General features: G+C 42.6%; 1 non-coding gene across 1 annotated transcript; it reads left to right on the top strand.

The window, feature by feature from the left end:
• Positions 1–17,889: 17,889 nt before the first annotated feature.
• LOC132616334 (small nucleolar RNA R71) lies at positions 17,890–17,995 on the top strand. The gene has a single exon (XR_009573122.1). It is a non-coding gene; the product is annotated as a small nucleolar RNA R71 (small nucleolar RNA).
• The last annotated feature ends 6,754 nt before the right edge of the window (positions 17,996–24,749 follow it).

Below are 24,749 nucleotides of genomic sequence, written 5' to 3' on the forward strand. Positions count from 1 at the left end.
TTCCCATGTATGATTTGCCGATAGTGAATCCATCTCATCCTTCATTGCCAGCTCCCACTTAGTCGATTCATCGACTTGCATTGCTTCTTCATAACATTCCGGCTCCCCTCTATCAATGAGTAGAATGTAGTTGAGGGATGGAGAGTACCTGTGAAGCGGCTTCCTGATCGTGGATGATCTACGCAGTTCTGTGATTGGCGTCTGTTCATTTGTTTCAGAATCAGCACTTTCATCAGCACCTTCTCGGATTGTTTGTTCCTCTGCCTCGGCTGTACCTGGCTGCGGCTCAGGTGCCGGAAAGTCCCTCAAATCGACTATTTCCGATTCCTTGTCCTGACATTCTGAATTCTTTTGCAGCTTGTCTTTGTACAGTACCTCTTCGTTAAAGACAACATTCCTGCTTCGGATGATCTTCCGATTTTGTTCATCCCAAAATCGGTACCCAAGCTCGGTGTCACCATAGCCAATAAAGTAACACTTCTTTGATTTTGGATCAAGCTTGCTTCTAGCCGTATCATCATTATGAACATATGATAAGCAACCGAACACTTTCAGAAATGAAAGATTTACCTTCTTGCCACTCCAGACTTTTTCTGGAATTCTGAAATCCAAGGGAACTGACGGTCCTCGGTTAATTAAGAAGGCCGCGGTATTGACTGCATCTGCCCAGAATGTCTTGGGCAGTCCAGAGTGTATTCTCATACTCCGAGCACGCTCGTTCAACGTTCGGTTCATTCTTTCGGCTACTCCATTCTGTTGCGGCGTTCCAGGAATAGTCTTCATCATCTTGATCCCATTATCGGCACAGTACCGTTTGAAATCACCATCAGTGTATTCTCCGCCGTTGTCGGACCTCAAACACTTCAACTTGAGGTTTGTTTTATTCTCGACCATGGCTTTCCATCTTTTGAATACACTAAACACATCGGATTTATTTTTCATAAAATAAACCCATACCTTCCTGGTTGAATCATCAATGAAGGTCACGTAGTAGTGTGATCCTCCAAGGGAGGGTACAGTGGTAGGTCCCCACACGTCTGTGTGCACCAATTCCAGCTTTTCGACCTTCAACTCTCTGCCTGCACTTGAGAAGCTTACTCGCTTTTGTTTTCCGAGAATGCGGCTCTCACACGTATGAAGGTCCACCGTCTTCAGCTCCGGAATTAAGCCATTTGTCACCAACAGCTTCATCCCCTTCTGGCTGATATGCCCAAGCCGACAATGCCACAAATCTGTCTTCTTTGTGTTGTCAACCACAGCAACAATATCACGACAGCTATCCGTCATGTAGAGAGTGCTAATCTTCTTTCCTCGGCCAACTACCATAGCACCTTTCGCCACCTTCCAAGACCCATTACCAAAATTGAGATCATATCCCTCATCATCAAGCTGACCTACTGAGATCAGGTTTCGCATCAGCTTTGGAACATGTCTAACTTTTGTAATCTTTCACGAGGATCCATTTGACATCTTCAAATTAATGTCTCCCGTGCCAACAACATCTACGGCTCTCCATCGGCTAAATAAACTTTACCGAGATTCCCAGCCACGTATTTTGTCATTATATCATGATGTGGGGTGGTATGAAAGGACGCTCTTGAGTCAAGCACCCAAGAGTCTATCGGGCTGTCAACCGATAGCAACAACGCATCGCCAATGTCTTCCGTAGCAGCGTTGATTCCAGCCCCCTTGTTGTCCTCCTTCTTTGGCGCCCTGCAGTTCTTCTTGAAGTGACTTGGTTTTCCACAGTTCCAACACTCAAATGTTCGTCCTGGTCTGGATTGACCCCTGCCATTCCTTGACTTCGATCTGCCCCTATTTCGGTTGTAGTTTCTGTCATAATTTCTGCTTCTGTTTTCAACATTAAAAGCAGAACTCGTCGATGCCTCTCCAGAATCTGTCCTGCGCACTTCCTCAGCAAGGATACGATCCCTAACATCGTTGAACTTTAGTTTTTCACTACCGACAGAATTACTAACCGCTGCTCTCATTGGCTCCCAGCTATTTGGTAGGGATGCCAACAAAATTAGAGCTTGCACTTTATCATCGAAGTCAATTTTTACTGATGACAATTGATTTACAATGGTATTGAATTCATTTACGTGTGCAGCAACATGAGCATTTTCCATCATCTTTAGATGAAATAGTTTCTTCATGAGAAATACCTTATTATTTGCTGAAGGTTTCTCATACATGTCAGACAATACCTTCATCATATCAGCGGTGGTCTTCTCCTTTGCCACGTTGTGAGCAACGTTCTTCGACAGCGTCAGCCGAATGACTCCCAGAACTTGTCTGTCGAGGAGATTCCAATCTGCTTGCTTCATCTCCTCTGGTTTCGGACTCAGAGGTTCATGAAGCTTTCTGCCATATAAATAATCTTCAATTTGCATTCTCCAGAACGCAAAGTATGTACCATCGAATTTACCGATGCCGTGCGTCGTACCATCTTCGCCTCCCATCGTTTCTAAATCACAACACAACCTGTTACTTTGATACCAGTTGTTAGGATTTGAATCCCAAATCCGACCTTTGTAAGCAGGTTCCCAGGAAAGATTGGAGGGTCACAGCTGGACCACTTAAATACCAACCTCCTTAGACAAAACCTACTTACGCCGTGATGTAAGCGAAGAATAAATAGCACACACAGATTTATAGTGGTTCACCCTCAATGTGAGAGCTACGTCCACGTTGCTGCTGCAGATCTTATTAAAGAAGAAATATTAAAAGTGTTTACAACACTCAACCTCACAACCCCAATCCCAATTACACTCAAGAATTTTACCACAGCACTCTCAAAGACTTCTCTTACTTAAGCCTTTCACTAAGAGTATTTCTCTTAGATTTTTCTCTCTATGGGATGTGTTGTCTTCTTCAATTTTTTGATGTGTTTTGCAAATGATCTTGGTGTGCCAATTATAGGAATGAATTTCCTATGATGAGGTAAGCGCTTACATCACGACTAAGATGAGGTAAGCGCTTACATCATGACTATGTGAACAAAAGAATTGACTTGTTGGTCAATTCCACACCTAACAAATCTCCCACTTGAAGACTAATTTTAATTTGTCTTCACACTTTGATCGATGCAGCAGCTCTTTCCTAGTTTCATACTTCGTGCAGGTCAACTGAAGCTGAGCATAGCTTCAGTTTGTCTATCGTCACTGCCTTTGTCAGCATGTCTGCTGGATTCTGACTCCCTGCGATCTTCTCAAGCACTAACGCTCCATCTTCCAAAGCTGATCTAATGAAATGGTACCGGAGTTGTATGTGCTTCGTTCGAGCATGATAGACCGGGTTCTTTGCCAAATGAATGGCACTTTGGCTATCACAATATAGCACACTTCCCTCGTGGTCCTGATCCAATTCCCGCAAAAAAGATTGTAGCCACATCATTTCCTTTGTGGCCTCCGTCACAGCAACGTACTCAGCCTCACAACTAGAGAGAGCTACTATCTTTTGCAACTTGGAAACCCAAGAGATTGTAGTACCTCCGAAGGTGTAAACATACCCGGATGTGCTCTTTCTGCTATCAATATCACCACCGTTGTCAGCATCAACATACCCTTGCAATCTTGTTTTTGATTTTCGGAAATACAGAGCTGAACTCGAGCTGCCTTTCAGATATCTGAATATCCACTTCACAGCCTCCCAGTGTTGCTTTCCCGGATTGCTCATAAATCGGCTGACAACTCCCACTGCATGTGAAATGTCTGGCCTTGTACATATCATTGCATACATAAGACTACCGATTGCAGATGCATAAGGTATCTTGTCCATCTGCTTCTTCTCATCCTCGGTTGTCGGCGACTGATCCTTTGACAACCGAAAGTGTCCAGCCAAGGGAGTGCTGACTGGCTTGGCATCATGCATGTTGAACCTTTTGATAACTTTCCTCACATATTCTTCTTGTGAGAGTTTAATGCCCTCCTTGTTTCGGTCGATTCTCATCCCAAGGATTTGCTTTGCAGCTCCCAAATCCTTCATTGCAAACTCTTTCGATAACCCTTTTTTCAACCGATCAATCTCCTGTAGGTTTGCTCCTACGATTAGCATGTCGTCGACATAGAGTAGGAGTATCATGTACGAGTCTTCAAATTTTTTGAAGTAACAGCAGTGATCTGCCTCGCACCTTGAAAAATCAGCTTTCTTCATAAAGTTGTCAAACTTTAAATACCACTGTCTTGGAGCCTGTTTTAGTCCGTACAGACTCTTTTGAAGTTTGCACACCAGATTCTCCTTTCCTTTGACTTTGAATCCCTCCGGCTGTCGTATGTAGATTTCCTCATCTAGATCACCGTGAAGAAATGCAGTTTTCACGTCCATCTGTTGCAGATGTAGATTTTCCTTTGCTACCAGTCCAGGAACAGTTCTGATAGTCACCATCTTGACTACGGGAGAGAAGATCTCCGTATAGTCGATGCCTTCTTTCTGTTGAAATCCCTTTGCAACCAGCCTTGATTTATAACGCTTGCTTCCATTGGGTTCTTCCTTTATCCGATAAACCCATTTGTTTTGCAATGCCTTCTTATCCTTGGGCAACTCGGATAATTCCCATGTATGATTTGCCGATAGTGAATCCATCTCATCCTTCATTGCCAGCTCCCACTTAGTCGATTCATCGACTTGCATTGCTTCTTCATAACATTCCGGCTCCCCTCTATCAATGAGTAGAATGTAGTTGAGGGATGGAGAGTACCTGTGAAGCGGCTTCCTGATCGTGGATGATCTACGCAGTTCTGTGATTGGCGTCTGTTCATTTGTTTCAGAATCAGCACTTTCATCAGCACCTTCTCGGATTGTTTGTTCCTCTGCCTCGGCTGTACCTGGCTGCGGCTCAGGTGCTGGAAAGTCCCTCAAATCGACTATTTCCGATTCCTTGTCCTGACATTCTGAATTCTTTTGCAGCTTGTCTTTGTACAGTACCTCTTCGTTAAAGACAACATTCCTGCTTCGGATGATCTTCCGATTTTGTTCATCCCAAAATCGGTACCCAAGCTCGGTGTCACCATAGCCAATAAAGTAACACTTCTTTGATTTTGGATCAAGCTTGCTTCTAGCCGTATCATCATTATGAACATATGATAAGCAACCGAACACTTTCAGAAATGAAAGATTTACCTTCTTGCCACTCCAGACTTTTTCTGGAATTCTGAAATCCAAGGGAACTGACGGTCCTCGGTTAATTAAGAAGGCCGCGGTATTGACTGCATCTGCCCAGAATGTCTTGGGCAGTCCAGAGTGTATTCTCATACTCCGAGCACGCTCGTTCAACGTTCGGTTCATTCTTTCGGCTACTCCATTCTGTTGCGGCGTTCCAGGAATAGTCTTCATCATCTTGATCCCATTATCGGCACAGTACCGTTTGAAATCACCATCAGTGTATTCTCCGCCGTTGTCGGACCTCAAACACTTCAACTTGAGGTTTGTTTTATTCTCGACCATGGCTTTCCATCTTTTGAATACACTAAACACATCGGATTTATTTTTCATAAAATAAACCCATACCTTCCTGGTTGAATCATCAATGAAGGTCACGTAGTAGTGTGATCCTCCAAGGGAGGGTACAGTGGTAGGTCCCCACACGTCTGTGTGCACCAATTCCAGCTTTTCGACCTTCAACTCTCTGCCTGCACTTGAGAAGCTTACTCGCTTTTGTTTTCCGAGAATGCGGCTCTCACACGTATGAAGGTCCACCGTCTTCAGCTCCGGAATTAAGCCATTTGTCACCAACAGCTTCATCCCCTTCTGGCTGATATGCCCAAGCCGACAATGCCACAAATCTGTCTTCTTTGTGTTGTCAACCACAGCAACAATATCACGACAGCTATCCGTCATGTAGAGAGTGCTAATCTTCTTTCCTCGGCCAACTACCATAGCACCTTTCGCCACCTTCCAAGACCCATTACCAAAATTGAGATCATATCCCTCATCATCAAGCTGACCTACTGAGATCAGGTTTCGCATCAGCTTTGGAACATGTCTAACTTTTGTAATCTTTCACGAGGATCCATTTGACATCTTCAAATTAATGTCTCCCGTGCCAACAACATCTACGGCTCTCCATCGGCTAAATAAACTTTACCGAGATTCCCAGCCACGTATTTTGTCATTATATCATGATGTGGGGTGGTATGAAAGGACGCTCTTGAGTCAAGCACCCAAGAGTCTATCGGGCTGTCAACCGATAGCAACAACGCATCGCCAATGTCTTCCGTAGCAGCGTTGATTCCAGCCCCCTTGTTGTCCTCCTTCTTTGGCGCCCTGCAGTTCTTCTTGAAGTGACCTGGTTTTCCACAGTTCCAACACTCAAATGTTCGTCCTGGTCTGGATTGACCCCTGCCATTCCTTGACTTCGATCTGCCCCTATTTCGGTTGTAGTTTCTGTCATAATTTCTGCTTCTGTTTTCAACATTAAAAGCAGAACTCGTCGATGCCTCTCCAGAATCTGTCCTGCGCACTTCCTCAGCAAGGATACGATCCCTAACATCGTTGAACTTTAGTTTTTCACTACCGACAGAATTACTAACCGCTGCTCTCATTGGGTCCCAGCTATTTGGTAGGGATGCCAACAAAATTAGAGCTTGCACTTCATCATCGAAGTCAATTTTTACTGATGACAATTGATTTACAATGGTATTGAATTCATTTACGTGTGCAGCAACATGAGCATTTTCCATCATCTTTAGATGAAATAGTTTCTTCATGAGAAATACCTTATTATTTGCTGAAGGTTTCTCATACATGTCAGACAATACCTTCATCATATCAGCGGTGGTCTTCTCCTTTGCCACGTTGTGAGCAACGTTCTTCGACAGCGTCAGCCGAATGACTCCCAGAACTTGTCTGTCGAGGAGATTCCAATCTGCTTGCTTCATCTCCTCTGGTTTCGGACTCAGAGGTTCATGAAGCTTTCTGCCATATAAATAATCTTCAATTTGCATTCTCCAGAACGCAAAGTATGTACCATCGAATTTACCGATGCCGTGCGTCGTACCATCTTCGCCTCCCATCGTTTCTAAATCACAACACAACCTGTTACTTTGATACCAGTTGTTAGGATTTGAATCCCAAATCCGACCTTTGTAAGCAGGTTCCCAGGAAAGATTGGAGGGTCACAGCTGGACCACTTAAATACCAACCTCCTTAGACAAAACCTACTTACGCCGTGATGTAAGCGAAGAATAAATAGCACACACAGATTTATAGTGGTTCACCCTCAATGTGAGAGCTACGTCCACGTTGCTGCTGCAGATCTTATTAAAGAAGAAATATTAAAAGTGTTTACAACACTCAACCTCACAACCCCAATCCCAATTACACTCAAGAATTTTACCACAGCACTCTCAAAGACTTCTCTTACTTAAGCCTTTCACTAAGAGTATTTCTCTTAGATTTTTCTCTCTATGGGTTGTGTTGTCTTCTTCAATTTTTTGATGTGTTTTGCAAATGATCTTGGTGTGCCAATTATAGGAATGAATTTCCTATGATGAGGTAAGCGCTTACATCACGACTAAGATGAGGTAAGCGCTTACATCATGACTATGTGAACAAAAGAATTGACTTGTTGGTCAATTCCACACCTAACAAACTCCTATGTCAAATAAAAGTTAGTTATGGCCTTATTTCTTACAAGACAAGATTATCTCCAAATTTTCCCAAAGGTGTGAAAACACGGGATATAACATCCTCCCCCTCTTTAGAACATTCGTCCCCGAATGTTAAATTACTCTTATAGGGTTTGAAATGGTTTCAGGGGAGTTTCTGTTTATAGACAGCACAATTAGTACACATTCATTATCGAAATGGAATTAAGCAAAGATTCGAGATTACCTGTGGGCATAGGGAACAAATGAGGATATTTCTTCTTCATCTCCTCTTCGGCCTCCCAGGTCATTTCCTCCCTATTATTGTTTTGCCACAGCACCTTGACAGAAGCTACATCCTTGTTCCGGAGCTTCCTTACCTGGCGGTCCAAGATGGCTATGGGCTGCTCCTCGCATGATAACTGCTCCGTCACCTGAATGTCATCCGCAGGAAATATTCTGGAAGGGTCACCAATGCATTTGCGGAGCATAGACACATGGAATACCGGATGTACCGCTTCCAAATCAGATGGCAGATCTAACTCCTAGGCGACATTCCCAATTTTCCGCACAATCAGATAAGGCCCAATATAACGCGGACTGAGGCGATACCTTCAGGAATACCCAATCACCAACCTGGAATTCCAAAGGACGACGCCGTTTGTCAGCGTATGATTTCTGTCGACTCTGGGCTGCCAATAGTCGCTCCCGAATAAGTTTCACCTTATCAACGGCCTGCTGAATCATATTCGGGCCGATTAACTCTGTCTCGCCAATATCAAACCAGCCGATAGGTGACCTGCATTTCCTGCCATACAGAGCCTCGTACGGAGCCATCTGGATGCTGGAATGGTAGCTGTTGTTGTAAGCAAATTCAATCAATGGCAAGTGATCCTCCCAGCTACCTCTGAAATCGATAACACAGGCCCGCAACATATCTTCAAGTGTCTGGATAGTGCGCTCGGCCTGTCCGTCACTCTGAGGATGGAAAGCTGTGCTCAGGCTCAGCTGAGTCCCTAATCCTTCCTGAAACGATCTCCAGAAGTTCGCCGTGAACTGAGCACCTCTGTCAGTGATAATAGATATAGGAACTCCATGAAGCTTCACTATTTCTTTAATATAAAGCCTGGCATAATCCTCGGCGGAATAAGTAGTTCTGACGGGGAGAAAATGGGTTGATTTTGTCAGCCTATCAACAATAACCCAGATGGAATCATACTTCCGTGGAGTGCGAGTCAACCCTGTAATGAAGTCCATATTAATGATCTCCCACTTCCACGTCGGAATTTCCATTTCCTGCAACAGTCCACCCGGTTTCTGATGTTCAATCTTGACCTGCTGACAATTGGGACACTGGGCGACGAACTCGGCGATGTCCCATTTCATGCCATCCCACCAGTATAAGCATCGGAGATCATGGTACATCTTCGTAGACCCAGGATGGACCGAATAGCAAGCATAATGTGCCTCGCTCATAACCTGCTGCCGAAGACCTGCAATATCAGGTACACACAACCTGCCCCTGAATAATAAAGTCCCGTCCGGAGTGAACTCGAATGGAGTCTTCTCCTTATCATAGGCTGTGTCTCTGTATCGTGCCAAAACAGGATCTTCATATTGATGCCGTTTGATATCTTCCTTAATAGATGATTCAGAAACCCCTCGGACAGAAATCCGTGTACCTCCAGAATCGGCCAGACGAATCCCAAGATTAGCCAACTGATAAATGTCACGTACTATCTCTCTCCTGTCTGGCTGTAAATCTACCAAGCTGCCCATAGATATTTGGCTAAGCGCATCTGCAACAACATTAGCCTTGCCCGGATGATACAGAATATCCACATCATAGTCTTTCAGGAGCTCCAGCCACCTCCGCTGCCGCAAATTAAGCTCTTTCTGCCTGAAAATATACTGGAGACTCTTATGATCTGTATAGATATCACCATGAACGCCATATAAATAATGTCTCCATATCTTCAGGGCATGGATCACCGCTGCAAGCTCCAGATCGTGAGTAGGATAATTCTTTTCATGCTTTTTCAATTGCCGAGAAGCATAAGCTATAACTCTGCCGTGCTGCATCAATACACAACCCAGTCCCACGCCAGAAGAGTCACAATAAATAACTTATCCATCGGGTCCCTCTGGAAGAGTCAGAACTGGGGCTGTAGTCAGCTTCTCTTTTAGCAACTGGAAGCTTCGTTCACAAGCATCAGTCCACTGGAACTTGGCTCCCGTTTGAGTTAGCCTTGTCAAAGGCGCTGAAATCGAAGCAAACTTTTCCACAAATCTCCTGTAATAGCCAGCTAACCCCAGGAAACTACGTACCTCTGTGGGCGTCGTGGGTCTGGGCCAATTTTTCACGGCCTCAATCTTCTGTGTATCCACCCGGACACCATCAGCTGCCATAATATGCCCCAGAAATGCCACTGAAGCCAGCCAGAATTCACATTTAGAAAATTTTGCATATAATTTCTGATGCCGAAGTACCCCCAATACCGCTCTCAGATGATCTACGTGCTCTGCCTCGGACCGAGAATAAACCAGAATATCATCGATAAATACAATTACGAACGTATCCAAGAATGGCCTGAATACCCGGTTCATTAAATCCATAAATGCTGCAGGAGCATTACTCAGCCCAAAAGACATAACTCTGAATTCATAATGCCCATATCTGGTCCGGAATGTTGTCTTAGGAATGTCAGCCTCTCGTACCCGTACCTGATGATAGCCTGACCGAAGATCTATCTTCGAAAAATATCTGGCGCCCTGCAACTGATCAAACAAGTCATCAATTCTGGGGAGGGGGTACTTATTCTTTATAGTTACCTTATTCAGCTGCCATTAATCAATACACATACGCAGCGACCCGTCTTTCTTACGCACAAATAATACCGGGGCTCCCCAAGGCGAAGTACTGGGCCTAATGAAGCCTTTTTCTAACAGATCCTTCAACTGCTCTTTCAGTTCTTTCAATTCTGCCGGTGCCATTCTGTACGGGGGAATAGATATCGGCTGAGTATCTGGAAGCAAATCAATAGTAAAATCTATCTCCCGCTCTGGAGGAAGACCTGGAAGCTCTTCTGGGAACACATCTGAAAATTCATTAACCACGGGAACTGACTGAAGAGTCGGCGTTTCTGTTGTCAAGTCTTGTACCCGAACCAGATGATAAAAATAACCCTTTCTGATCATTTTCTTTGCCTTAAGGTATGAAATAAACTTACCTTTCGGCGATGCTGTATTACCGGCCCATTCTATAACTGGCTCCCCAGGAAACTGGAAACGAACTACCTTATTTTGGCAATCAACATTAGCGTAACAGGAAGCTAGCCAGTCCATACCCATAATAACATCGAACTCGATCATATCTAACTCCACCAGATCTGCCTTAGTGCCACGGCCACAGACAATTACAGAACAGTCTTTATATACCTGTTTTGCTACAATAAAGTCCCCAATCGGTGTGGCTACCTCAAACGGCTCTATAGGTTCAGACGTTATACCAATTTTACTAGCAACCAGGGGCGAAATATACGACAAAGTCGAACCTGGATCAATCAATGCATACACAGACCGAGAGAAAACCAATAATGTACCTGTAACGACATTAGGCGATGCCTCCTGATCCTGGCGGCTGGACAGAGCATAGATGCGGTTCGAAGGACCGCTAGTACTAGAAGCTCCACCACGGCCTCTGCCGCGACCCGCTGGTGCTGAAGTACCCGGCCCCGTAGGGCGCATAGCCACTGATGAAGATGAAGACCCGGCGGCTAATCCCGTAGGCTGCGCTGCACCACCCGAACTACCCTTATACGGGCAATCTCTCACAGAATAGCCCTGACGGCCACAAGAAAAACATGCACCGGTGGCTCTATAGCACTCCCCAGGATCTTATCTGCCACAGTAAGAACACTGAGGCCTAGGTGGCCTCGTCTGACCAGAACCCCTGTCTGTCCGCGAACCTGAAGCCCTGGAGCTCTGACCTGCTCCTGAATAACCTGGGCTATCGAATCTGTGACCTGTAGGCTGTGGAGGTGCGCTCTGTGCCGGCTGGGATAGATGTCTGCTAGGCTGCTGCGGCTGCCTGCCCCGAAAATCTCTAGAATACCCAGACGATCTGGCCCTCTTGGGCTGTCTCCTATCCTGGCCCCTATCGGGCTGACGCTCCCTATGCCGGTCCTCCATGCCCTGGGCGTGGGCCTGAATCCGGGCAATATCCATGCCGGGCTGAGCAACCAATACCAAATAACTATCGACAAAATAACGGTCCAGCCCCATAATGTACCTGTGCATCCTGTCAGCCATAGTAGCTACCACAGCAGGTGCGTATCGGGCCAATGAGTCGAACTCCATACTGTACTCTCGAACACTGCGACCCCTCTGTCTCAGCAATAAGAATCTGTCAGCCTTGGCCCGCCGTAACTCCGGAGGCAAAAAATGACTAAGAAAAGCCTGAGAAAAATCATCCCAAACTGCTGGGGGAGCGCCGTCGCCTCTGGATAACTCCCATGACTCGTACCAATTTGCCGCTACATCATACAACCGGTACGAAGCCAATGTGACTGACTCTGTCGCGGAAGCATTAATAAAATGTAAGGTGCGCCGCATCTTCCTGATAAACTCCTCGGGATCCTCCCCGGGCTTTGTCCCGAAGAACTTTGGAGGGTCACAAGTCAAGAACTCACGGGCTCTCGAACTGTCACGGCTGTAAGCCCGGTCACCTCCCAGTCCGTGCCCCTGAACCTGTCCTGCCACAAGTCTAGTCAATAGATGGACTGCCTCTCTCATAGTCTGATCCTCAGTCCCTGGCCGTGGAGCTGGGGGCTTAGGTACTGGAATCTCGGGAGCTGGCGGTGGAGCCGCCCCTCGTCCTGCAGCTGCTGCTGCTCCAATCTCCTCTACATGTGGCGGTGTGGAAGAGCCCTCTGCCGGGGGCAAAATATCAGGATCAATATGAGCATGGGCCCTGGTAACCCTCTGGGCCCGACTAGTCTCTCCCACAGCTGCTGCCTTGGCCTTTTGGGCCGTTGTCGCCTTTTTTGAAGGCATAACTGCAAATGTAACAATTCGTTAGGGAGGAATCATCCTGATAACACAGCTCTATCGCACGATCTAAGACAGAAAAAAGGGTAGTATCCTAAATGCCCTGTAGCCTCCTGTTTATAGGTGTGGTGCACAACACACCGATAAACAAGACTCTACTAGACACGGTCTGTAGACATTCCGAGGACGAACCGCTCTCATACCACTTTTGTCCCGACCCAGCCCCGTAGGCCGTGACTAGTGCCCGATCTGGGCACTCAAACACATTCTAATATACAGCAAACGCCGACGAGGCTTAATTTCAAATTTAGCTAATTTCCAGAAAAATTTCGGCAGCGTTTCCTTTGTTTTACGGACTATCCCATATACCCTGCACGTAGAAAATACCAACAAAGGCCACACAGGGCCAACAAAACAACATTTAAATATATGCGGACCGGCCGCCGCGGCGAATGGAATCGCCCGAACACAACATAAGCACACCACTGTACAGAAAGATCCCAACCCACAAACATGTCTACAGACCTCTAAATGGACCAACGGAATCATATGGCGGGACAGGGCCCCGCCGTACCCATGAACGAGAATATACACATATAGAAGTGACAGACTGTACCCAAAAGGTGGCTCTGAATAAAAGAGCGCTCCAAAAATAGCAGAAGGAGATCCTAAGCGGACGGATCAGCAAACCTGTCGTCGGTACCTGCGCGGCATGAAAACGCAGCCCCCGAAGAAAGGGGGTCAGTACGAAATATGTACTGAATATGTAAAGCCTGAGTTTCAGAAACAAAATCATAACTAGTATAGAACGTATAGAAAGTAAACAGAAAATACACGGTATCAGATATATATATTTTCAAAACATGCGGAGTGTGTACAGAAACATATGTCATATCAAATCCGGCCCCTGCCAAGGGACTCGGCAGACAGAACGTGGCCACCCTCCCGACGCTGGTGCCACAACACAGAAGAATCAGAGTAGGGGCATAACCCCGTAACATAATATGTCATATCAGATGGCCATAGTAAATCATATCAGAACAAACGTACATGGCACAGCATACTCCACAAACCCATGTACGCATATACCTGCCCCCTCACATCGAGGCACGGCGAACAATGCAGGGGATTACGCTTGACAACATATCCTGGCCCGAGCTCAGTGTGGGAAACGTTGGGGCATCCACGAATAGAGTAGTGAGAAACTAAATGCAGTCAAAATATCATAAATATTTTCAGAGACTCGATGAGGCATATTAATGACAAACAAATCCAATGAAGTCAGACGGAGTTATAATACGTGGGGTTCGGATGTCATAAAGAATCACAGAAGCATAATCTTTCTGAAATCGTTCCGGGTACCAAAACAATTTATAAGACTTAATGGAATATTTAAAATAGTTTTTGTTTAGTACTTAAAAGAGTAGTTAGGACATTTCTTTCAAAAACTGCTCGAAAACAAGCCTTAAGTACAATAAGGGTAAAACGGGGAATAGTGGGCCCACCTCGGGACAAGCAAGGCGGTGGGCTCAAATTACGCATTTTTATGCTTATGAGGTCACCTAGAAAGACTCTAGGGCATTCCGAAGTTTTCTAGACCATTTGGGGGAAAATATGCATAATTCTCCAAAAAGGACTCTTAAGGTGTTCAATTCCATTGAATGAAAATGCGACAATTTCAATCGCGGATTCCGATGAACAGAATAATCCCCGAGGCATAAATCCAAGCCTAGTACATCTAGGACATGCCAAGAGAAGAATCGGGATAGCTTTACATACCTTTTGAGCTTTTTATACCATTCCAAACTCAGTTCCCGTTTCGTCAGAAATCTGCAAATGGTCACCCTTACCAGTTACTATTCATGCAAGTTGACATTTTAATCTTTGGCTACCGAAAATTTGGCAGCACTTCCCCTATAAATATGACACCCCCGAGATTCAACTCGGCTCAATACAGCTAACAACAACCCAACAACCACACCAAAAACATCAGCATTCACCACAAGCCACAACATAACACAACTAGTTTACTTTCTGACATAATGCGACGGTTTCCATTCTGACTTCACAATTCCAAATCAATATCAATATTTCCATACACACATACTAATTTACAATCATTCAAAAACAAGCCAAGAACATTTCAAATCTTACAATCCAATATTCAATACCTCTATATCCTATCTAAACTTCTTATATATCCAACCAAATCCTTCCGACACATTTTCTACACACTAATTCATTACCAACAACAATAATCTACACTCAAGCAACCTCATTATCTTAATATCATAAAATCACCGTAATGCGACATAATTCTCTACATCTCATTTTCATGGAATCTTAACCTATACATGCTCCCTTTACATTGTAACGATTATGACGACGCAACTAACACATTAAACAAAATAAATTCGACATGTTTCCTCCTACCATATACCACACGGCCATAGGCCAAATTCCAACTACATTCCATTTTCATTCAACTTTCATTCCCAATGTGAATTCCACAACAACTACAACCATAATACAACATAAAATTCAACATAACCACACTACACATTAAGGCACACACACGGCCACATGCACTCTTACACTACCACCATGCAAACTTCCATATTACCATATATTCTACTCATTTACATACCCTACAACACAAACAAACCTTCATAATATAAATAGAAGGGATGAATTCTTACCTTTTCCTTCCAACTTCTTCACTTGTCTCAAGTGTTGAATTGAAGAAATCAATGCTTATTCTTCCAAACCAATTGCACCAAGTTGTTAAGGGACCTTGAATTGGTATGAAAATCACAAGAAAATAATTTTGGAATCAAGGTTTTGAAGGTTGGTTTTTTCTTGGACTAGGCCGAACCCTTCCTCTCTTGTTCTTCTTGTTTTCTTTTGTTTTTCTCTTTCTCACTTTGTCTTGAAATTTCTAGAGAACCTAATGAATATTTGGTCCCTTTATAATAGTTGATCACATGACTTAGTCACATGACTAAGTCATGGATTTGGGCTAGGCCTTGGCCGGCCACCCCGTCTCTTTTGGGCCTTAATTCCTCATTCATTTTTTTTTAGCCCAATTGGTTATAGATCTTGTTTGTAATTCCCGAAACAAATTTCTAAAATTCCAAATTTGTCCTTGGCCTCATTCGACACTTTCACATTAATATTCTTTCATACACAACTCCTATGTCAAATAAAAGTTAGTTATGGCCTTATTTCTTACAAGACAAGATTATCTCCAAATTTTCCCAAAAGTGTGAAAACACGGGATATAACAGTTGTTCTATTTTCCAGATCAAGACTCAGCTTCTTTGGGTGGTATGTGTATGAGCCCAACCCAACAAGTGAGTTAACTGTCTCCTCATAGCCTTCCATGTCTTCAGCATCAAAATTCATCAGAATGCTAGCCAAAGCCTCACCCAAGCTCTCTTCTTCCATTTTGAACTCCACTGCATCATCAACTACATCAAATGAATCAATTACCGAAATGCTCTTATAAGCACTTGGTAACTTCATCCCTTTGCTAGCTTGAAAAGTCACTTCTTCATTGTTGACTCGAAACTTGATTTCATTTTTTTCAGAATCCATCAAAGCCCTCCCTGTAGCAAGGAAAGGCCTTCCCAGAATGATAGGAATGTCCCGATCAACAGCGCAGTCAAGAATCACAAAGTCAGCGGGCAACAAAAACTCACCAACCCGCACAATCACATCATCAACCACCCCAACAGGTCTTTTGATAGACCTATCAGCCATCTGCAACCTCATCGTAGTCGGTCGTGGCTTTCCCAAACCTGATTGCTTATATATAGCAAGGGGCATCAAATTAATACTCGCCCCATTATCACACAAACCGCGAGCAAAATCATGGTGCCCAATAGAACAAGGAATGATGAACGCCCCAGGATCTCCCTTTTTCTGAACAGATGTGGTTGAGATAATGGAACTCACAGTGTGAGTCAAACTCATGGTTTCATGTTGAACCGTCTTCTTCTTAGTCAGCAACTCCCTCAAATATTTCGCAAAACCGGGAATCTCCTTGACAGCTTCCAAGAAGGGAAAATTCAGAGATAACCGCTTCAACTGATCATAAAACTTCTCAAACTTAGCATCTTCATTCTTCTTTACCAACCTCTGTGGAAAAGGAGGTTTAGATTTGAAAAGCTGTGTCAAAGGGCGGAGAGCCCCTTTTACAGCCTGCTTGCTTGTGTTATCAGCTTCCCTCGCCATCTCTGGAATCTCAACATCCTTCTTGTTAGTAGGAATCTCATCAACAATAATGGATGCTTCAGACTGCACCTCATTCTCTTCAACTATCGGTTCAAGATCAATCACCTTTTCAGCAGCCCCCTGTATTTTTTTACCACTTCTAGTTGTGATGGCAAATGCACAGTCTATACCGCCTCCCCCATTCTTGGGATTTAGAATAGTGTCACTTGGATGTCCTCCCTTTTTAGGAGGGTGCTGCTCTCTAGAAATATCCCTCATCTACGACTCAAGCTTTTGAATAGCCACTGTATGAGAACCCACTATTTCTGTCAGCCCAGATAAAGTCCTTTCAGACTTAGATTGATTTGCCAGAATCTTCTCAAGCATTGCTTCAACTTTCGAACTACCCTGCTCTGATGACTGCCCTTTTGGTGGTATATAAGGATTGGAACTCTTGTTCCCAAAATTGTTGCTGTTGTTGTAGCTCCCTTGGTTCGCACCACCATAGTTATTGTTGTAGTTCCCAGAGTTGTTGTAAGCACCTTGACCTTGTTGAGGTCTCCATTGATTCTGATTTTGATAGCCACCTTGGTAATTCTGTCTTTGATAACCCCCTTCAGAGTTATTAACATAATTGGCATCTTCAACCTGCATGGGTGGCCCATCAAGGAATGGACCATCATGAGCATGGTACATCCCTTTTTGCAAAACTACATCATCCTCACAAACATTTACTTTTTTGATCTGAGATTCATCGAACTTCTTCGTCAGCAAGGAAATATTTGTTGCAAGCTCTGCCAATGTTTGCTGGGTATCCTGATTTTCCTTCACTATATTCTGGAGCATAGTACTACCATATGGTACCACTTCAGCATTGTTTGAGTGCCAAGCCTGATTATTAGTTGTCAGCTTGTTAAGTATGGTGGTCACTCGTCGAAAGGTCTTGTTCATAAAACACCCATCAGCTGCATTGTTAGCTACTGACTGTGTCACTGGATCTAACCCTATATAGAACTTCTCCATCAATATATTTTCCGGAAAACCATGATTCGGGCTCTTCTGCAAATACCCTTTGAACCTCTCCCAGGCTTCATATAGTTGTTCCCCCGGTCGCTGCTTGAATTCATAAATCTTGTCGCGAATCTCAGCCTTCTTGCTAGGGGGGTACCACTTAGTAACCCAACAAGGTTGGGGTCGAATCCCACAGGGAATATGGTGTGAAAAGGTTACTAAAATCGCAAATGCTAAGTTCTAGGTCTAATGTCTTAATCCGATAATTTGTGTAAAACTTGGTTGTTTCTATGACTAATTGCTAAACTATTGCTTTGGTGGAAATTTATGGTAAGAGAAACTAAGGTTGTGTCCCCGTTAGATAGAGTGTATGATCATGGGTATTGATCTTGATATACTTCTAATGGATCATTATATGAATGCACTTAATCTCTATGTGAATCTCTATTATTTCCCAATAAATAAAGATTATATCTTTCTATGATTTTCCCAAATATAAGAAAGTGATTATGAAGAACGATTAATCATGCCAAGTAAATTCCTCTTATTCCTAAGTGAATTTATTAAACAAAGTTTAAAGCTTTGAGTTCTTGTTAATTATTCTTACCAACCCTAATTATTTTTCCAAATAAATTTAGGGTTTATGGCTTTAATCAATGTTTGCAACCATTAATTATGAATGAAGAATGAAGAATAATCAAACCCTAATAATCCATTATGTGTATATCAATCACAACACCCAATCACAAAACACCCATCATTGGGTTCACAACCCTAGTAAGGGAATTTAGCTACTCATGACAAAGAACAAGAAATAAGAAATTGAATAATTCATAAATGCTTACTTTGGAATAAAAAAAGAATTGGCAATACTTGAATTGATGTTTGAATCTTCAAAAACTAGAGAGAAGTTTTTGTTCTAAGTCAAGAGACAAAAATATATTGAATGCTGAATATTAAAACCCTACAATTACTATTTATACGTTTCCAAATTACATAAGTTACAGATTTTCCACTTCAGTCCCGTCATGATGAAATACGGTCCGTAAATCACTTTACGGACCGTAAAAATGGTTTACGCCCTCGTCGTCTTCTCAGCTGTGTGGAACTTAACCTTCCAAAATACGGACCGTAAACCACTTTACGGTCCGTAAACTTCTTGGTCGTCTTTCACTTTGCTAATCTCAGACTTTCTGCCAGACGCTTGAATGACTAAATACGTGATGGAATACGGACCGTAAACTGAAATACGGTCCGTAAACTGAGCTCGTAAATCACCATCTTCTCAGCTTGACTTTCTGTTTCTGAAATCCTTTAATACGACCACGGAATACGGCCCGTATTGTAGAATACGAGTCGTAAACCTCAATTTACGACCTGGTTCTGCACTTCAACTGCGATTGTGCCAAATTTGTTCCTTTACCTGAAAAACACTAAGAAACACGTAAAATCACATCGACGTGCTTAACAACAAGTAAAACTTATAGCCGAAAAGTATCGATTTTGGCGTAAAAATCACGCCACATCAAGGAGCATGCATGCTAAATAGCTCTACGACTCGTGCCAAGGAATTGAGGACAGCTACACCTTACATACCTGTCTCTGCTATCTCGCTAACCTGACTCGCTCCTTTAATCCACTGCTTGACCTTTCGTTCCGAAACCTATATCGACAAATAATTTCCTTAGTCAATTTCGTAGATTCCTTAGATTTAACTCATCTAAATCTTGTAGTCCTGAGGAATTCGTTCAACAAAAAATGCAGCGGCACTTCCTCTGTTCATATTCTGATCCCAAGATTATAACAATAACAATCCAACACCAATAATCCTAACTTCAATCCATATCCAAACAACCCATCACAATATATATTATAATCTGTCAACAAAACCCATAAAAGATTTATATCAAATTTCCATCAATCCGATTTATACAAGTTAAAACTAGCGAGATTTACTACGGATTCACTTAAATTATTGATAGCGAGGAAGAATTTTACCTTAACTAGCTTCCATGCAAGGAATATCATCTTAAACTCATCGTTTCCACCCTTTTCCATAAGACCCATTAACGAAAATACGAAGCTATAGGGCTATACGCCTCTCCCGAGCATAGGTTGATGTTGGATTTGGTGAATTTGGCCAAAATGTGGTATATGTACTAAGAGGGATGGTTGTAGATGTTTCTAGAAGTGATGGAGTGTTGAATTAGGTGAGCAATGAGCCAAAAATTGAATTTAAGGGGCCTATTTATAGGGCTGTGGGTTGGGTTTGGCTTAATGGACCGAAATTAGTGGGCTTTTTTTTTTCTAGAATTCCCATGTGGGTTCGCGGGCTTCTGGCTGTCCATTTTTAAATGCTCATAACTTCGTACTCCGATATGGCATTGATGAACGGTTTGTTGTGTTAGAAACTAAACTCGACAAAATTCATTTTAGGCTTTTGAATCACCTCAAAACTCCTTGTATGCTAAAAGTTACACTCCCATCTAGTTGGACAATAATTTGCTTCCAAAATTTCGCCACCTTCTTCCAAAGTCCCATTAAGTTTCTTTGCTTCTACCCGCTTGATCCCGGAACCTTCCGAAACGTCTCATGCATGATATTTATCATTAATTATACTTGATAAGGGTCATGTCCCCTGCGTCCAAGGTTGTCCTTTCCGGTTACAACTTACGAAATCATAATTCATCCTTTACTTCATTGTTACGTATTTCCCATGCTAGAACGACCCTCACAAATTGCGAATACTAATTTGTTAAGAATTAATCGGATTGAGGATATGGCATCATCATTCGCTGGAATTGAAATATCTGTGAGATGTTGTACCTTTCAAAACATCACGAGACGTCTCTAATGCTTCATTAATATAGTGAAATACGTGGCGTGCTCATACTCGGAGAGAGCGGGGTATAACATTAGAAAACTTAGCCTATAACTTCTTTTCCTTCAATAGACCAAGCACGATCCTTAAGTGCTTCTCATGCTCTTAGTTACTTCAAGAATAAACCAATATGTCATCGATGAACACAATCACGAACGAATCCAAATATGGCTTGAAGATCCCATTCATTAAATCCATGAACACTGCGGGGGCATTGGTAAGCACAAAAGACATAACTAGAAACTCATAATGACCATAACAGGTCCTGAAGGCTGTATACAGAATATCCTCCGCTTGGATCTTCAACTAATGATACCCTGACCTTAAGTCGATCTTAGAGAAGACCGACACGCCCTGAAGTTGATTAAATAAGTCATCTATATGGGGTATCAGATACTAGTTCGAAATGGTAACCTTTTTCAATTGCTGATAATCGATACACATCCGCATAGAACCATCTTTCTTCTTCATGAATACCACGAGAGCACCCCAAAGGGAAATACTAGGATGAATGAACCCTTTGCTTAATAGATCCTGCAATTGTTCCTTTAATTCTCTCAACTCGGCTGGAGCCATACGGTAAGGTGTAGTAGAAATAAGCTGAGTTCCTGGCTCCAAATCGATACAAAAATAGATGTCACGGTCAGATCGCATACCAGGAAATTCTGCGGAAAAGACCTCCGCAAACTCAATAACTATAGGAACAGACTTAAGGGAAGTAGTATCCACACTCATATCACGAAGATGAGCCAAATAGGCAAGACATCCTCTATCCACTAACTTCTTCGCCCACAGGAACGAGATGATCTACTTAGAAGCAGGGCTAAGAGTACCCTTCCACTCCAAACGTGGAATGTCGGGCATAGCTAACGTGACTGCCTTGGCGTCACAGTTCAAGATCGCATGGTACAGAGAAAACTAGTTCATTCCCAAGATAATATCAACGTCTACTATGCTAAGGATGACCAAATCTACGCAAGTATCATATCCCATACAAGTAACCACACAAGCTCAATAGACTCGATCTACTACAATAGAATCTCCAACTGGAGTAGACACACATATAGCCACATCAAGAATATCATAAGTCATAGCCAATACAGTAGAAAAGTAGATTGACACATATGAGAAAGTAGAACCCGGATCAAATAAAATCAAAGCTGCCCGATGACAAATAAAAATGGTACTTGTGATGACTGCATCAGAAGCCTCCACCTCCGGTCTACCAGGGCAGGCTTAACAATAGACCCGTCCACCACCGGACTGCGCAGCATCACGACCACTCTGGCCTGACTGTGCTCCTCCTCTAAAACACTAAGAACTGCTACAGTCGGGTTAATATCCACCTCTAGCAGACTCAAAACACCCGCGGTCTGTCTAAGCACTGCCCCTACTAGAGTACCCACCTCAGCTAGCTGAAGGCACTGGAGTCCTCGAAGTCTGAAATCTGGAACCCTCCTACGCCTCACTCTGCTAGTCTTGGGACACTCTATGGCAAAGTGGCCTAAGTTACCACACTCATAGTATCTAAGCTCCCAGGGTTGTAACACAGAAGATGAAGAACTGATATAGCCACCACGGTCTGCCGGTCAAGAAAAGAAACCCTCAGAAATTTGCCCTCCACTATAACCACTCTTCCTCGAAGGGCCACTAGTTTAAGCCTGAAGCGCTGACTGGATGAGGCAGCTAGGAAAATGCTGGTGAGTCCTGCCTGACTGGCTCCTACCCTTAGAAGCATAATGTCACAGCCTAAATGGGAGGGCCATGATGGGCACCTGGGCCCTACCTTTTGAGCACCGCTAAACATGCTTTCATATGATAATCATAAACAAGAGTGGACCTCAAGGTTCATCAAATGGAAATCTTCTAAATCATAAGAGAAATATGCTGAAAAAGGATAAGCCCGAAAAGACCTACTATACAACTATGCTGGACCAAAACTGTGCAAGCCAATAAGGCCATCAGGGAATACTATGCAACAAAACTATAGGCCGAGAGGGCCATATAAAGTCTAACTATACCATGACTATCGACAAGCCTCTACTGGGGTTTATGACATAATAAGGTCGGGATATAGGGCCCCGCCATACTCGTATGTATACAAAAGTATAACGTACCAAAAAATACAACAACAACTCCGGAATAAGAGGAATGCTCCAATATCAGCTGAACAGCAACCTACAGGGGCGGATCGTCAACATGTCTACTAGAACCTCCATGCATGAAAGCCAGCGCCTCTTGCAAAGAGAAGTCAGTACGGACAAAATATTGAGTATGTAAGACACGAAAGTAACATGAAGGAGACATAAATTACATAAGATGAAACAAATGGAACCTGTATATCTGAACAGCCTCTGAGGGCCAATGATATGCATATATACTGTGCATGTATGCATAGGGTCATACATATATATGCGTATATAAAGCCGGTCAAGCCTCTGTGGGCACCATCATCATCATATGACCAGTTGATCGGCTGATAGTGCTTATATAACGCCATCACCTTCCCCATACCCCATATATATATATATATATATATATATATATATATATATATATATATATATATATATATATATATATATATATATATATATATATATAATACATAATATACGCATATACAACGCCTGAGGGGTCATACTTCTGTACATACATATATAGTGCAATGCATGAGTACTATAAGAGTAGATCCTGAATCTGTCGGAGTGACGTAAGGTCGTTACACCTCAGAATATCATTATGAGATAGCATTTTCATCAACAAACGACTCTGTGAATCATACAGAATCTGAAGAAAGACATACTGAAAACAAAATTATAGAACATGAATCAACATGAAGCATCCCTAGCTACTAAGTGTAGAATCATTATGGATTAGTGTTACGTATACGTTCCGTTCATAAGGATCATGCCAAAAGATGGAAAGCTGGCCTTAACATACCTCAAGTAATTACCAAATCCCACAATAAAACTGTCGAGCTAGTACTCCATTATTCTTTGTCACTACAGTATACCTAGGAACCAATAACATAACAAGAACCTCATATAAGATTCTTTATTACCACATCATTACTCACTCCAAGTTTACATCAAAACAACACAATATACACTTTGTATACAACATTTATACACTTTCTTCAACCAATTGTACCAAGTATAACATCCTTAATACAATCTCAACACCCACTACTATCCTTATAATAAGGTTTTAGCTTAAAAACATATTCAACATAACCTAAGTTAGATTATATCTCAACATAAAATCAAATTCATATTTGAACCTTCCTTCCAAACCTAACATAATCATATAAACTCATAAATAAGGAGTTAAGATAGAATCTTACCTCAAAACTCAAAAACACACCAATTCCAGGAGTGTTTCACCTTGAAGTATCCTCCAAAAGTTCTACCAAGAGGAGAAACAAGCTTCCATGATCACTTTAGAACTTTTAAACACTTAATATTCTTTTTTTTATCTTTGAATTTCCTCAAGGGTTTGATAGATATGTTGGAGAGGGTTTTCTAGAATGTTGGAGATCAGGGAAAGTGAAGAAAATTAGTTAAAAAATAAATATATGAAATATAAAAATAAAAAAAAACAACTGCTGCTGACTTAAAATATAGCTAGAAATACTGACCGTATTATCAAATATGTCCGTATTTCTGGACCGTAATTCCCAGTCCAAAAATCTCACTTCTGCATAATGAAATAGGTCCGTATTTGCAATCGTATTGTTTTGTACGGGCCGTATTTTGCACCGTACTTCTCAAATTTGTGATCTGTCACTTGTATTGCAAAGAAAACTCTCCGAACTTGAATTGACATAGCTTATGCATTCAAATAACTCCTCATATGCTAGAAGATATACCTCCCTGAAGTTGGACAAAAAATCCTGTTCAGAATTCTACCAAATTTTCACAAAGTTTCGACAAACTTAATTTCTTCAATTTGCTTCACCCCAGAAGCTTCCAATACCAGCTAAACATGATCTTAAAATCTTATAC

The sequence above is a fragment of the Lycium barbarum genome, chromosome 10, assembly GCF_019175385.1.
Source record: "Lycium barbarum isolate Lr01 chromosome 10, ASM1917538v2, whole genome shotgun sequence".
NCBI lineage: Eukaryota > Viridiplantae > Streptophyta > Magnoliopsida > Solanales > Solanaceae > Lycium > Lycium barbarum.